Source organism: Balaenoptera musculus, chromosome 14 (genome assembly GCF_009873245.2).
Source record: "Balaenoptera musculus isolate JJ_BM4_2016_0621 chromosome 14, mBalMus1.pri.v3, whole genome shotgun sequence".
Lineage (NCBI taxonomy): Eukaryota > Metazoa > Chordata > Mammalia > Artiodactyla > Balaenopteridae > Balaenoptera > Balaenoptera musculus.
The window spans coordinates 38,639,260-38,651,923 of NC_045798.1; the positions used below are offsets into that span (position 1 = coordinate 38,639,260).

At 41.9% G+C, this 12,664-nt stretch overlaps 1 protein-coding gene across 1 annotated transcript in view; it reads left to right on the forward strand.

Annotated features, from left to right (window-relative positions):
• Nucleotides 1–1,901: 1,901 nt before the first annotated feature.
• The window catches only part of GREB1L (GREB1 like retinoic acid receptor coactivator), a 263,665-nt gene continuing 252,902 nt past the window's right edge, over nucleotides 1,902–12,664 (forward strand). Inside the window, 1 exon segment of the mRNA XM_036822897.1 lies at nucleotides 1,902–2,099. The gene's annotated coding sequence lies outside the window, so the exon portion shown is untranslated.

Genomic DNA, 12,664 nt, shown 5'->3' on the forward strand with positions numbered 1-12,664 from the left:
CCCCTCCTCAACTCTACAGACCGTGTGACAGACTGGGTTTTTCAAAAGATTCTCACCTGCTTTAACCTCTCATGAGCTTAGTTTTTATTCATGGAGGTGAACTTGAAATCTCAAGTTTCTACTTACTATCTTTTCCACATGTATGACTGGTTTTCCAGTTGAGTTTGACATTTGATTCCTTTTGGATACCTGAGCTATACTCTTAATCTGCTGCACCTTTCTGTGTTGTCGTTATTTAAAAACCACATTGATCTCATTCAGTAAGCCTGTATTGTGTGCAAGATCCAGGACTGTGACAATACAGCCATGACTGAGAAAGACATGGTTCCTGCCCTCGTGGCACATAAAAGTGTTCCTATGTGTTTTAAAAGACTGGACAATAGGGATTCAATTGTAAAACAAAGCAAAAAACATTTCTGCTCCTTATCCCCATAAGGAACAAAACGATTAAAAAAAAAAGATGGCAGTTGGGCATGTGTTCCCAGTGGAGGACGGAGAGAAGACAATCCAGATCACAAACAAATCGCTTACTTTTTGCAAGTCACAACTGAACTATGCCTTGAGTTATCTTCTGGTGATTCCGGACTTCCCGTCAGAGTCAATTCCATCTGTATTGACCAAAAGAGAAACAGGGGGGAAAAAATGCATTTCGGTTCTTAAAAAAAAAGAAAAGAAAAAAAAAAAGGGCAACACGAGCAAACAAAACCCACTGACTTAGAGATCATATGAGATCTACTTTAATTGAAGCTGTTTTTAAACGATAATTGACAATGATACCGAAACAACAGACTGATAAACAACCTGCTCGGGGCCGGGCACGGCTGTAGCATCCCCACTGCCAGGAACCAGCTGACCAGGGGCTATACGGGCCCCAAAGGCACTACAGATTGAGCAACTTTTCTTAACCTAGACTCTTCCACCACATCCAGTATGGACCTGCTTCTTCCAGAGTGTGGGCCATCCAGTAAAGGAGTCTAGTCGCCCATCTCTGGCAACAACGACAGTTAAAAAAAAAAATGGAGCTACAGCTCTAATAACAAAACCCACCAGCTGTGAAAAGTGGAGCCACATCTGTCACTATCCGGCCTCAGCATCTCTGGAGAACGTTTGCTCCCGCCGCGCCCGTCAAGGCCCTGGGAACGCGGTTAGTGGCTGCCCTGCGGGCGGAAGAGCCCTCTCGTCCCGGCAGGCTCGGGACGAGCCACCGCGAGCAGGCAGCCTCCGTGAGCGCCCGGCCGGGGTCGGCGGGCCGGAAGGCGTGTTCGTCCAGGAGGTGCCCAGACGGCTCTGGCCGGAGCTCCCGGGTCGGTATGGTTTTGTCCCCATCCTGCCCCCGCCCCACCCTCCCCCGCTCCCCTTCATGCAAAAGGCCAAGGGGTTTTGACCCACCATCGCCCAGACCGAGTTCACTCTTAGGGCCCTTTCGCCGCCGTCCAGAGGACAGAGAAAGCAATCGCGCAACGAGGCGAGAGCACTCTGTGAATGAAGGTGGAGTCGGCGAGAAAATCATTTTTCTTCTTGGCTGCGCGCGTCAGCCGCCCCGGGGGGCAGGCCTCCTTCCCAGAAGACCCCCTCCACACACCGCCGCCCTCCACACCCCTCAGTGGCCACACGCATCACTGGTGCCGCGGAGTTTGGAAATGGAGGCGCGAGCACACTGGGCTGCGGGCTCCACACGGCGTGGGGGCGTTCCCGGAGGGTGAGCAGGGAACCGTGCGCCCGCTCCACTCCCGGAGGGCCAGGGAGCCCTGAAGGGCCCTCGCGGGCGCCGAGGCGGCGGAAGGCCGAGAGGCGGGGCGGGGGGGGGGAGGGGGCGCGGGGGTCCCCGCCGCGGAGCTTCTGGGGAAGCGGGAGGGGCAGCACCTGAGGAATCCGCCTCCGGCCGCGGCGGCCGCCGCCTCGCTCCGCCCCGGGGAACTGAGCGCGCGGCCAGCTTGCCTGCCAGAGAGACGCCAGCCACCGGCGGCGCTAGCACCTCGGAGGAGGGCGGCGGAGCGAGCGGAGCGCGGCGCTGCGACCCGGACTGGGGGTGGGGAGACGAGCCCCGCCGAGGCGAGGGCCACCCCCGGTCCTCTGCCCTCGCGCGCTGCCAGGGCCAGGTGAGCGGCTGCGGGGACTCTGGGCGCGGGGAGGCGGGGAGGTGAGAGGTCGCCCGCCGGGCGCGAGTGCACGCCTCTGCCCGGCAGGGGCTGCCCTTTGGCGGGCTGTGGACACCCTTCCTGCGCGGGGAGGCGCAGCGGCTGACTTTTTCTGGAGGAATCGGAAGGCGGAGCGGGGGTGTGAGCGCCGGTGCGTTTGTGTGGCGAGGGCGGGCGCCCGTGCCAGCCCCGGACCCGAACCCTCGCGTCAGCCGCCTGAGGAGACCCAGCCCGTGCGGTCCGCGCCCAGAGGCCAAAGGCCTGTCACCCCGGCTCTCGGCGCCGCCTTTGTGGCGGGAGCGAGGGAGCCCGAGAGGGGGCTGAGGGAGGCAGCGGCGCGGCGCGGCGGGGAGCGCCCGGGACCGGCTCCCCCAGCCCGAGGGCTGCTGAGGGGGGTGGCCCGGGCGGGGGGGACGGTAGGTAGGGAGGCGCGGAGGTGACGCGGGAGGATGGAGAGAGCTCAGAGGGGCAAAGTTGAGAGGGTCCAGCGGTGGCTGGGCGTTTGCTCAGGGTCCCTGGGCTGCTTTGCTCCACACCAAATGTCACTTGGTCACGAGCGCGCGCGCGTGTCTTCCGGCCATCATTTCCCTTTTTCGTGAGTGAGTGAGGACGACCACTCTTGAGCTGAATGAGACACAAAGGGTTGTGTTGACAGCTGACCCTGACACGAGTAGACAGCGAGGTGCGGTGTGTGCCCTGGCCTGGGAGGGTGATGAGGAGGCGGTTTGTGAAAGTTAATCAATTCCCTCAGTCCCTCTTCCGAGCTCCGTGAAGAGAAGCGATCGGTACAGATGCAGTTCGCGGGGCTTCTCAGTTAAACGGAGCCCAAGTCGGGTCCAGAACCCGATTCATCTGCGCGGGGACAGCTGCTGCCTCCCGCGGAGGCGACGGAGCCCGGATCCCGGAGAAACTCCTCGATCCTCTCCTTTCCTCAAGGAACGTGACTGTTTCAAGGTCCTTATCCCCACCGCGGCCTTCTGTCTCCTGTTGAGACGATAGAAACCACATTTTAATTTCTGTTTTTTCACCCCTTAAGAGTCCCCTCTCCACCTCGCCCTTGAGGTGGGAAAACCCGCTTAAATCTCATTTTAAAACCTAGCCATTTAAATATGGGGAAGAGCTTGTCCGAAAAAGGTTTTTGAATTAAATGCCCCCCTTAGAAACCTCTCTTTCCTCTGAACATTAAAAAAACAAACAAACAAACAAACTTTAAATCCTGGAATTCTCTTTGAGTTTTGTGACTGTGTTGCTTCCTTTTCTTTCGGAATATTTCTATGTAGTTTTACAAATTGCAATACTGAAAACTTAAAATGTAGAAAAAATTTAAATTGTTTTATTAAAAATAGTACTAGAATTACGTGCATGTAGGCACGTGTTTAAAGGGAAAGTTTTAATTAACGAATATCGGAAAGTTATATGCATAGGGTAGAAATTGCAAACAGCAGTGTAAAGTACGCCCTCTGTCTCAGAGACCCCTACTCCCAATGCCCTAGTCCTCCTCCCCAGAGGCAACCACTCTCCTCAATTGTATATCCTTCCATAAGCCTTCTATTAGAATGGAATGACATTGTGGAAATAGAGGATGAAGGGAACTGAATATATAAGACGGAACTGTGTCTCAGCGGTGATGGCTCTTAATTTGATATCCACTCCTGATGATATTAGATCCTTTTATTTAGCCTAAGGCACTTATCAGAGTGCTAAAAATCTTATAACAGTATTCAGTGCAAAGCAGAACTATTAAACTGTTATCTCCCCCCTCCCTCCATCACTAGTGTCTCTATACTTGGTTTTTTATAACCTTTGTTGGATTTTTCTTCCATTTTGGAGCTCTTTAGGAAGTAGAGAATGAGAACTGTAGTTTATTCTATCCAGTGCAGTGCACATCTGAAGGCATTGAAAGGACATATGAATACTCCCATTGACATGAGATAATATAAAAATTTCAGAGGTATGGGAGAAATACGAAGGCCAAGTTTAAGACATTTGGTCACATCTCTTAGTTCCAGGCCTGAATTTGCCATAAACTAGCTAAATGAAGTAACTTTCTAAGAAATGCTTTTGTTTCCTACCCCAGTTAAATAAAGGAATTGAACCATGTGGCTTCTGAGTGTCCTTCTGACTCCAAAATCCTGTGATTTTTGGTAAAATGGTAGTTCTGTAGGTGTCCTAAGACTGGCTAAGGATAAACCAGTTGGATCTGTGGGTATTAGACAGTGGAGTGACAAAAAAAAAAAAAAATCCTAAATGGTAGATTCATAAAGAGGAAGTCAGAGATGTTTAAACAACATTTCTGCTCTTATGAGATTGATATCATTGAAGAACAGCTACTTTACTTTCCCACAAAATGTCTGTTTATGTTACTGATAGAGGCCAAACCCTGAATGGCCCTCTGTGCATCACCTTGTATGGCTAAGGAGAGTGAATTTTCTTCACAGCTCACGGTGCCACTTTTAGGAAAATTATTCTTACCAAACTCTTACTTTTCTTTTTGGTAATGTGGAAATAAAGTTCATTGACCTACTTCAAAGGGACTTTACATAATTTAATTAGTGATTCTACAAAGTATTTAGACTATGAATAATCCTTATAGCTAAGCTATTTTAGTTACTTTATAAGTATTCACTTAGAGATCATGTTCTTAGCAGGAAACTTTTCTAATCTCTAAAACACCTGAAACTAATGATTCCTGGATGGGTGCAGAGAGCTGAGGAGTGATTTCAAGGTTATGAAAGTAAAAAGAATTAGGTGATTTTAGTCACTATATATGATCTCAGTTAAGGGATTTCAAACGTACACCGTAAGTGGTGGTTACAAAAATCATTCATGTTAAAGAAGGAGATCTCATACTTTGAAGATTCCGAGTCAATAATAAAGAATATTATGTAATTAGTTTGAATGTCAGTAATATAAATAAATTATAATGGAGTTTTAGGAATTGTTTGATTGGGGTGATAAGAATATGAACTAGAATGGTAGATTTGTAAGGGTGCTTAGAGAAATCTTGATTGACAAAACTAACAAAAACAAAAGAAAATTAAGTACTAGTACTAGTAATGAAGTTCTTCTAAAATGGAATAGTTTTTGTTTTTTGCAGCTTCCTTCCCACCCTTACCATATGAATATGTATTTTTACAGATGTCTTATCACATTGCAGGCACATTTTTACTCTGATTTTTTAATAAACATTTTTCTATAATTTACTTTCTATTGTTTGCAATTAGTTTATTGTATCATAATTCACTTAGCTTTCTCTATTTTATGATTTTCCAGTTTTTAAAAAAAACATAATGGCCACCCACATGAATGTGACTTTCTTATTCTTCTTCTTTAAAATTAAAAAAAAAACAAACTTAGAATTATTTCTCTAGAGAGGCAGTATAGGTGAGCTCTAAACTTAAAGGTTCAGTGTCCAAACATAGCTCCATCACTTATGGGTAATATTGGGCAAGTAACTTATTTTCTTAGAGATTTCTAATCTGTAAAGTGGGTATAGTAGTAGCTCTCTACAAGGTTAAGATAAAAAGCAGTAATGCATGAAAACACATGTAAATGTTAGCTCTGTTTTTAATTAGGAAATTTTTGTAATTTCCAAATTACTTTCCAGGAGGATTACATAAATTACACACAACAACAATGCGTGTGCTTATGTAATTTTATTTATGTAATTTTAAACATTTATATTATTGTGACTGATTTGATCAGTGTAAAATTGTATCCCTTTGTTTTGATTTGTATTTCTTTGGTCTTGTGCAAAGTGAGAGGTAGTTCTCTCAGCAGTATTGCTACAGTTTTCTACTTGGAGTGGTGGCAATTTCATCACCTCAGTCATTTTGAACTAGACTGTAAGACAGACAAATAGGACAGGTCAGTTACAACACTAATAAGTGAACCAAATTTTCCAATAGGTTCTTTCAGATTAGTTGTAGTTTTCTTGTATTCTCAGCCGATGGTAGTTTTTATTCGTTATTATTATTTTTAATCTTAAAAATATAGCTGTTAAAATTGATAAATAATGTTATATATCAATTCTATTTAAGCGAAAATGCAATCTTCTCTTTTTTCCCTTGAAGGACTGATTTATAATTAGCATTATTATGATCCAATTTGGTGGATTTTTGCTAGGAATGCTTCCTAAAACTCGGGGGAAAAAATCAGAGAAAGTTTCATGATCGCTAATCATGTTATCTTTTGGCTACCCATGGATAATGAAGTTATACCCTCTAACTTGAGTTCTTATACAGTCAAGGTAATTTAGACTACACAAAAGCATGCTCTTGTAAGTTCTGGAGTTCCAGCAGCCCTGATATTTCTGGCAAACACACACCCAATGTGGATAACAGCAGCTCTTTGTGCTCCTGAGCCCCAGGAGGGCTTCCTATTGTGTACTCTTCCTTCCCTCCCATTCTTGACTGACTGGTGATAGCAACTCCTCCAAGTCCAGATGTGAAGCTCCCACAGGGACGCCTCTCTTCTACCCAGCTCTGTATTTATCTCCACCACCCACCCCTTCAGTGCCTTTGCTTTTGTCCTATGACATAGAGAATTCACTCTCTTCGCAAGGTTGTGGTTTCAGATTTTACTTTTAATTTATCGCTATGCTTTATGAGTGTCTTCAACAGTCCCTACAGTGGAAACTATAGGCACAATTAGCATAGATTAACACATAATCAGCACTGGATAAATGTTTGTTGCTGCGAACCATATCTTGTATGGTCTTCTCTGTTCCTGGTCATGGTTCTATTTTTAAGGTAAAAATAAAAAGCAGGCTCTGGTTGTGTGCTGCATTACTGTGTTTGCCTATATTACCAAGGTTAGGAATTAGGAAACGTACTTGTTATGGCCCGTTTAACTTTTTCTGTGTTTAGAGGAGATTCTTAACTCTTGTGCCTTTCTTTTCTTCTGTAAAATGGGATTAACAATTAAAGTACTGCTCTAATTATCAACCTTCTGCACAGAATTGTTGTGAAGATAAAATGAAATAATAAATGTGGACATGTTTTAGAAAAAAAAGGATGCACAAATCCATACAGTGTTGTCATAATTACACATTATCACTACACTTCCAGGAGTGCCCATATCTTTGAGAAAGCCTCATCTCAATGTGGAGCTGCACTGGGAGCTTGGGGTTAGATGAACATTCTTGGGGCCCAATCCATACCCTGAGGGTGGGGCCTGTTCTGTCTTTTAACAGCCCTTCTGATGCTGAACCACTGCTCTAATGAGTAGTAAATGTCAACAACCACTAGAAAAGTATTCTTTTGCTAGTTAAAAATTAGTTATAAGATAATCCAGAGATATCATAACATCACTTTTGCATGCTAAGTATGAAATGAAAGTTAGCTATTATCATTAGCTGCTGTTTGCCTTTTAACCTCTCAGAATTTAATTCAGAGCAGGAATTGTAAACTCAGGTGCTTTTAGAGGCCAAGCAGGTAATCTGAGTGAAGCAGGACACCTGTAAAATAATAGGGGATGCTAAGTCCTGGTGGGCAAGAAAGTCTGAAGGTGGCATGATTTCTAAGACTGCACTGATTTTTGCCCTGTGTGTCACTGTTACCAGATCATTTGATTTTTCAAGTGGAACTGGAAATTCATATTTTTGTATGAATTTAATGTTGGTAATAAATTTTAAAGAAAACATGTGGACCCAACAAAACAAATCTGGAAGCCAGATAATTTCCAACTTCTCAAGTAATTAACATGGGTGAAAATATTTGCATTTGAATGAGTATGATGACAGAAAAAAGCACCCTGTTCAACATTATTAATAAAGAAATGCACATAAAAACCCCACAGACATATTTCAACTTTCAGATTGTAAAGATTTAGATCAATAATATCTAACATTGGCAATGGGTAAAGAAACGGTTATTGTTATACACTATAAAATGAAGGCAAATATTACAGCTTTTTTGGAGAGCAATTTGGCATCATGTATCAAGATTTTAAATGTTTGTACTGGGACTTCCGTGGCGGTCCAGTGTTAAGACTTCCCCTTCCAACGCAGGGGGTGAGAGATCGATCGCTGGTTGGGGAGCTAAAATCCCACATGCCTTGGGGCCAAAAAACCAAAACATAAAACAGAAGCAATATTGTAACAAATTCAGTAAAGACTTTAAAAAAAAAAAAGGAGGCTTGACTGAAGCTGTTAAAAAAACTTAAAAATTAAATGTCTGTACCTACCCTGTCCAATATGGTAGTCCCTTGCAATGTGTGGCTATTTAAATTTAAATTAATTAACATTATATGAAGCTAAAGATTCGGTTTCTCAGTTGCACTATTCACATTTCAAGTACTCAATAGTTGCATGTGGCTGGTGCCTACTATATTGGACTGTGATGATATGGAACATTTCCTTCATTGGAGAAAGTTCTTATGGACAGCACTGGTCTAAACTCTGACTCAGAAATTTCCCTTCTAGGAATTAGTTAGAAAGAAATAACTAAACAAATGCAGATAGTAAAAACATCACCTGAAACATTATTTATAACAGTAAAAAATTAGAAACAAACTAAACATCATGTTTTTACTAAAAATTAGGTTGCAGTAAATATCCATGATATATTGTTATGTGAAAATATCCCTGTTGTAGAATGATTTTATTTATTTGGGTAGATAGCTTAGGTACATAGAGATTAGGGGAACAAATTTTCTCTTCCCACAAATGATTGTAGGTTTAACAAAACTTTCCCTTTCTAGCCTAGAGCTCTTGTCATGTAGTAGACTAGGTTGACTTTCACTAAAGAACAAGCAGAGGCACTTGACAATTCGCCAAGCTGCATCAGTATCACCTGGGTTCCTGTGAGAAATTCAGGGCCTCAGACCCCATTCCAAGCCTCCTGAATCAGAATCCCTGGCGGAGCCCAGCGATCTGTGTAGTAACAAGCTTTCCACTTCCTGCCTGTATCTGCCTCCTATCACTGAATCTCTCAAGCTTTATTTGTTTTATCTTGGCCAAGTGAGATCTCCTTGAACTCTATCCAGGCACCATTCTAGGTGCTTCAGAGGCTGCAGTGAAGAAAACTAACAAACATCCCTGTCCTTATGGGAATCAAACAATAAGCAAAGGAAAAACTGAGTAAAATATGTTATATTTTAGGTAGTGAGAAGTGTTAGGGAGGAAGCTGAAGCAGAAAGGGGACTTAGAAAGTGAGATGGGAGTTGAGATTCTCTCCAGGATGTCACTGAGAAGTGACACCTAAGTGAGGACCTGAAGGCTGTGAGGGACTGAACCATTGGAAGTTTAGAGGCAGAGCATTCTTGGCAGTCATGAGAGGGGTAACTAGGAGGCCACTGCTGCTGAAGAGGAGAGGCTAGTGAGGGGAGTGAGGGGGGATTAGGTCAGAGCTGTAATCTAGATCTTCTGACTTCAAAATTCTTTGTTCTCTCTAGTGTACCACACTCCTCGAATTCTTTGGTTAATCAGTTTGTAAAGAGATCAGACATCCTTAAATTCACTGTTTTTCAGTGTGATCTGTCAACACCTGCCTTATTCGCCTGGGGTGCTTGTTAAATGTGGATTATTGGTCTCGACCTGCTGAATTAGAGTTTCTGGGGTGGGACCCTGGAATGTGCATTTTAGTGATCTTCCCAGGTAGTTTTTATGGACACAGAAGTCTTAGAACCACACCTCACATTTATCATTCTGTAAGTTTAGTTTTTGTAGAGGAGGTGTGCCTAAAATTCTCACCACTGCCTGTGGAGGTCATAATGAGAAGATGTAATTGATATAGTGTCTCATTTACTTCCTGCATTTTTAAACTGATTAAATCAACACTACTTATAGTAAGTTTATGTGTATATCTCTGTTGGAGTATTCAGCAACTGTACGATTATTGTCATAATTCTTACCCACATCAGAGGATGGGGGAACCTTTTCACTTGAGGGTTCTGTCTCTCCCTCATCCAGTCTGTTCTGCTTTTTGGAAAGGGCGAATTTAAATTTAATTGATTTTTAAATTCATATTTTCTTTTTTTCTTCTTTCCATTCTCTTCCTCTCTTTCTCTCTGGTCCCTCCTCTCTCTCTGTCTCTCTGTCTCTCTGCCTCTTGTTTCTTTTCTTCTTCCTCTTCCCTTCTTCTTGAAATCTAACCATCCTAAATTAAACACCATTAATGTTTTGGTCGCCATTATTTTATGCATTTCCATGCATATTTATATATATTTACCAACACAAACAACTTTACATGATAGGGTCATATGTTTTTTAAAAAACTGTAGTCACGTCTTTTAAAAAATTCAGGAAGCCTAAATTCCTTCTTTACCCTCCCTTTTCACCTCAACAGTGTGACCAATCTGCTGTTTATTTTGTTAAAACTTTTTCCATGATCATGCAACCTAATAAACCTTGTATATCTTCAACATCTTATATATACTGTCGTATATCATATATATATAATTTATTTTTTCACTTAATACTTAATAAAACACAGGGATATACCTCTAAGTCAAATGTTAAGCTCTTATTTATTCTTTTAAATGACTACATAATATTCTGTGGTATACATATTCCACAAACAACCATTAACTTTACTGAAGGATATTCATTTTAACTAAACAAGAAACTAGAGCTGTATACTAAATGTGAGGCATATCTGATTATATAATTTAAAAACATTTTTGTAAAGCAAAAAAGAACTGAAAACAAATACTACAGACGAATGATAGATTGGAAAAAATATCTTTACATATGCAGGCAAAAGATTAGCATCTCCAGTATATAAGGAACTCTTCACAAAATGATAATAAAAATATTTTCTAAAACATAATTTTAAAGTTGTTTACAAATGATATGCCTAGGTCATTCACAGAAGCACAATTCCAAATGATCAATAAGTATGAAAAATGCCTAGCCTTATCAGTTGTTTGGAAATGCAAGTTAAAAATAATAGTAAGCTACACTTGACACCGACTTGATATTAATATAGAACTTTAGTCCACACTGAAATTTCCAGAATTAGTTTCTTTATTCACTGAAAATCTATGCAGAAACTTTTTTCTGGAAAGTTATATTAAAGCTATAAAACATAGTTATCTTCCAGGTTTTCTCTTTTGCTCAGAGAATTTGAGGGGAGATTGACTTTTATTCCCTTTTAGACTCAACTCTTAGCACAAGGAGTGAGAACAGAGCTTAGAAAACTGAAGTTTGATATCAATTGTGGGACTTTGTTTTTTATTCCTAAGGGTTTTCTTCCATTTGAAGACAGAAATTGTTGGATTTTAGAGCCATAGGTCAATCCTAAGAGGAAAACAGGGCCACAGGGTTTTACTTGACTTCCCAAGGTCACCTGGCTATTCCTGCATTCTTTCTGGTTTACTGTCCTGTTCCTCAGTATCTTTTCATGCCTTTAATTGCAGCTAATGCAGAGAAATCACATTTCAAAAATTTTTCCATTTTTCAAAAAAGTATTGAATGTACAGCATTTAGAGAAATTCAGTTGTTTAGATTTTAAGTAGAAATAATAACATGTGAGAATAATTTAAAAAATCAGCAAAGACACATATCACTTACAACCCTACTGCCCTTACAAAATGAGCTGCTTCCCCAGTTTTACCTCAAGTACTAATCTATATTCATTAATGATTTTGCAAATGGGAAGAGTTCACTAATATTTCCAAAATCTTTTGGTAACTTTGATTCAAGCCTTTTACACTGGTCTGCCTGACCCTGTCTTTCCTTTCTTCTGACCTGTTTTTCATGCATGTCATTTTTAAGCCTTGAACATTATTTCATATCAGTCTCAACCCTGATCAAATGCCTTCAGTGGCTTCCAATTGCCTACCTTAGCATTTCCCAGAGGCTGTCACCCTAAGCATTAGTATTCCAGTCTAATGCTGTCAGCTGCATGGAACCGAACAAACAGCTAAAGATGTTAAACAGTAATTAATTCCTTATATCCCCAAAATATATGGGGAGGGGGAGGGGAGGACAATTCTTGGGTTAATTCAGGTGCTTGATGATGTCGTCAAGGACCCAAGTTCTTTCATTCATTCTCTGCCATCCTTAGTTTGTTGGTGTTTGTCTTCCATCTTGTCCTTGCATTATACCAAGGTGTCAGCAGCACACTGAAGCCTCACACAGCTCTGACTGGAGTCAGAAAAAGTTCTGTGTCTTCAAGCTAAATACTTTTTAAAGCGTTTACCCACATACATAGATGTCCCAAATCCTATTGGTTAGAATTTACCACGTGCTCATGTGTAAGCCAGTCGCTGACAAGGAAAACAGAAATACCGTGACTGGTGTAGAATAATCAAGATTCACCCCAGAGCCTGAGGAAAGGTCCACTCTCTGAGATGAGCATGTAAAACCCAGGGGTTGTTAATATTGAAGAAGATCAGGAGATGGTTCGATTAGACAACTAGCAGTGTGTGCCATGAAATCCAATTTCTTCAGTTCCCTTCAAGGCTCTTTATAATCTGACCTAATGATAATCTAATATAAAACCTCTATTTTAGGCAAGCCAATCAGTTGTCTTTCTTGTCTTTCTCATGTGCATTCCTACCTATGGCTTGGCTCACCTTTC